We start from the raw sequence: 4,026 nt of genomic DNA, 5'->3' as shown, positions 1-4,026 counted from the left end.
TGATGGTCCTAGTTGCTTTTGCAGTATTTTCTTTCTTTTCTGTTGAACGATGTATTTTATATTTCTTTAGTTTTTAGTTGTTCAATTTTGTATAAGGGCATGTTGACCCGAATATTATGTCTTGGATGATATTCACTTGTGATATGGATATTTTATTCTGAGTTGTTTATTATATTCTCGCTATTTGTGATCGGGGATCTGTGTCTTTGTATTTATTTCTTGACGCTTAGTGTATTAGATTGAGAAAAAATGGTCTATTATTTATTTTTTTTTCTCAATCTAATACGTCTCAGGCTTGCTCGCATCCCGATCCCCTGTATTCTGGGAAGCGGAGCGTGACAGATCTTGAACACAGCGATGAACCCTACGTTTTGGGCCAAAAACGTAGCAATGAAAGCTGCATTTGGATATAAAACATAGCGATGAACCCTGCGTTTTGGGCCAAAACACAGAAATGGAAGCTGTGTTTGGATCTGGAATGCAGCAATGAACTCTGCGTTTTGTTATTGGGATGTAGAGATGAAGTCTGTATTTTAACTCTGGAACACAGAGTCGAGCCTCGGCGAGCTTGGCGAGCTTCAGGCGAAGTCCAATGTTCAGGTGAAGTCCGATTTTGTAGACAGACTTCAGAACATAACTTGCTGCGAAGAACATGTCATAACTTTCAAACAGTAAGTCAGAATTAGACGAATTATATATAAAAATTGACTATCTCGACGATACGGAGCCGCCCAAACCCACCCAAAGGGTTTAGTTTGCTCCAGTCTGTTTCGTCAAATTTCTTACGGTTTGAGAGATATCTACATTTTGATTTAAAGAGACCGTCAATTTGTAGTCACTTTTGCTAGAGCGTTGCAAAGATCGTCATCTTGTAACCTTCGTCTTAGCTCCTTGAAAATATGAGAGTCATCAGATTGTAACTCCCGATATTGATTGTGAAGGCTGTTGAATTGGAGCTTTTATCGGTTATTGTGAAGGTTGTTAGATTGTAATATTCATCGATCTACGTACGTGAAAGTTTTTAAATTGTAGCATTCTGGAAGTCGTCAAATTATAACTTCCATTATCAGTGTTTGATGGGGATCAGCTATCTGTAATAATTTTTATACAACCTACACAGGTACAAGCATGCGGGGTCGTGTGGGCAGTCCGATGGGCACAGGCGCGTGCTCTTTTTGAATGTAGTGCTTTTGAAGCTGATTAAACGTTGTGCATATGCTCTCTTCAAACCAGTTGAATGTTTCGTACGTTACAAACGTTATAAGGACTGAATAATATTTATTGTAGACATTACAAAATGTTGCAATAACTAGAATTCAAAGATTTATCTTTGATGAACCCTATAAAAGAGCCTCCTCTGTTCATTTGTAAATACAGACATAAAAACAATTGTCTTCTTGTCTTCTTCTTTTATAATTCTTTAGACTGCTAAGTGTTGAAGTTTCTGGCGAATTGAAGTGGTAGTCGAGGTGTTCAACAGAAGAGAGCAATTCTTTAAGCTGTAGCCGTCTCATCATCGAGAGTATTGTGCAGACCTAACGCTACCTTAGGTAGGGCATAATCTCTTCAAGGCCAGTCCTTTATTTAGAGAGCAATTCAGCACTTCTGTAAATTAAGTACTTGAAATTTGTTTAATGTGTTTTTATTAACATTCTGCTTTTTTGCTTGCATTCCTGTGTGGTTTGTTCTATGTTTCTTTGGTTCTATTTTTATTCTTGTTTTTCCCAACAAACTATACTATTTGGTTTAAAGAGGCAAATATCTCAATAGCCAATGGTAAACTTAATTCAAATTTAGTTTTGTATTTCTTCTCCAAGTCGAAATATGATAACAATTACAACAAAGTATTTGCAATACATTGTTTAATACTAGTATCGAGAGATCCAACTTCAACAGTAAGTAATAATACAACGAGGCAACTGACAACTTTACACAAACAACCCCAAAAAAAAGGACAAAACGTGTATGCATAACACAAATCTCCCGATTCCTCCCAACGCCGTCTCTTCAAAGATTAACAACATCCGGAATCTCAACGGGGTACCTATCAATGCAGTCAGCCCACGGCCCATCTGCCGTCGGCTTCACCGTCCTCATGCACTTCCAAACTGCACTATTACATTTAAACCCACTCCCGAATCCAATTTGCCAAACTCTATCCCCTCTCTTCATCCTCCCTTTACTCTCAATGTAATTCAACTCGTACCAAAGCGAGCTACTGCTCGTGTTCCCAAATCGATGCAGCGACATCCTCGACGCCTCCACGTGCTCCGCCGACAGCTGCAGATTCTTCTGCAGCTCGTCGATCACCGCCCGACCTCCAGCGTGGATGCAGAAATGCTCAAACGCCTGCTTGAAATCAGGGATATATGGTTTCCATTTAGGATTTATTAGCTTTCTCCCGATCAAACTGAACAAAAACAGGAGCTGCTCTGAAGCTGGGAGAACGAGCGGGCCCATCGTCGTTATGTTCGCTTTGAGAGCATCTCCGGCGATCGCCATGAGATCTTTGGAGAGCGAGATCCCGGTGTGTCCGTCCTTATCCTCTTCTTCGTACACGCAGCGGTAGGCTTTGTCGTCGGCGCCTTTGTGGGTCCGGACGACGTGGAGGAGGCGGTATCTTCGCGCGCCGCGCCGCTCGCGCCGGCGGTTCGATGTGAGCAAAGATCTTGCGGCGGTCTCCCATTCGAAATAGGCAATTTGGGAGCAACATCGCTCTTTCATTGCCGTGATAGTAGTTGGGAGTTATGATTTCAGTAGAGATTATTAACGCGTTTGAGTTTGAATGGACTTGGAGAAGATCGCGCGCCAAATCGATTGATATTGGGCCGGCGCTGCAGCCCATGCCCGACAGGTTAAAGCTACGAATGTTACTGCGGAGCTTGTATTTGTTAACGATCATAGCGGACAGAGAGGGGGTTGGGCTAAAAAGGCTGCAGTTGACAACGAGGATATCGATGTCTTTGGGCTTCAGGCCCGTCTTTTTAATGAGATTGTCGATGGCGGAGAAAATAACTAGTTGAGCTTCGGCCCTGGCGGCTTTCCATGTTGGGCTTCGGAGGCAGATTAGTGGTTTGCCGGAGGGAGGCACGTCTCTTTCGCCGAGGCCCGATCGTTTCGAGGATTTCGGTTTGAAACTGGACGCTTTTCGGGTCGGAGCTTATCAAGTCGATGTGGCTCCATGAATTAGTTGCGAAGGGGAACCCTGAGCTCATTCCGTGCGGCTTGAAGCAGCTGTAGCGATCGAGGTAAATGGGCCTGGGCCTCGACATGAAGTAGACAGTCGCGAGGATTATGATGACGAAGGCCGAGCAGAGGAGATGGATCGTGTCGAGCTGGAGAGAGTTGTACAGGCCCATGAGCTCTTCCGGGCCTCGACGGCCCAGCTCGATGACAACTGCAATGATCACGGGGACGAGAATGAAGGAGAGTATGTGATTGACCAAGTATTGGTAGCCAAGTTTCACATACTTGAGCTTCACTGAGCTTTGATGCTCGGGTGATGGCCTCGGTGGCATCTTTTAGTTTCCTTTTCTTTTTCCTTATTTTTTTTGAATGATTTTTCTTTTGGAATTGCTATAGATTGGTTGTTGGTCATTTTTTTGGGGGGGTGGGGAATTTAAAGGAGGGGGGTGTGAGCGGGTAATTAATGAATGTGGGTGGATGGGTAGTTTTTAAATGAGGGCCCCGGGCTTCACCAACTGGGCAACCTCTGCTGTCTCTGCCTTAGCTGTAATCTTCCCATCCTCTTTCTACCTCTCCTCCGTCTTAATGATATGGAACCAAATTAATGCGGGTAGTTAAAACCTTTAACATTTGGATCACGTCTGTTTGGTAGCTGTTAACTTCTTAGTATGCGAAAAACTAGTGAACATAAATCAATGTACAGATTATTAATTTACTTCACAAGGCATGCACACTGGTCTGGGCTTTACTTGTTCGTCGTATGGAACATATATGGGTCTATTGTGACGGTTGGATTTTTGATTAGAGGAGCAAGTACTGTTGGGGGTTGGGACGGTTGGA

General features: G+C 43.4%; 1 pseudogene; it reads right to left on the bottom strand.

Moving 5' to 3' along the window:
* LOC109833792 lies at positions 1,783-3,581 on the bottom strand (annotated as a pseudogene).

Source organism: Asparagus officinalis, chromosome 3 (assembly GCF_001876935.1).
Source record: "Asparagus officinalis chromosome 3, Aspof.V1, whole genome shotgun sequence".
NCBI classification, from domain to species: Eukaryota; Viridiplantae; Streptophyta; class Magnoliopsida; order Asparagales; family Asparagaceae; genus Asparagus; species Asparagus officinalis.
This window is presented reverse-complemented; position numbering and strand designations above follow the sequence as displayed.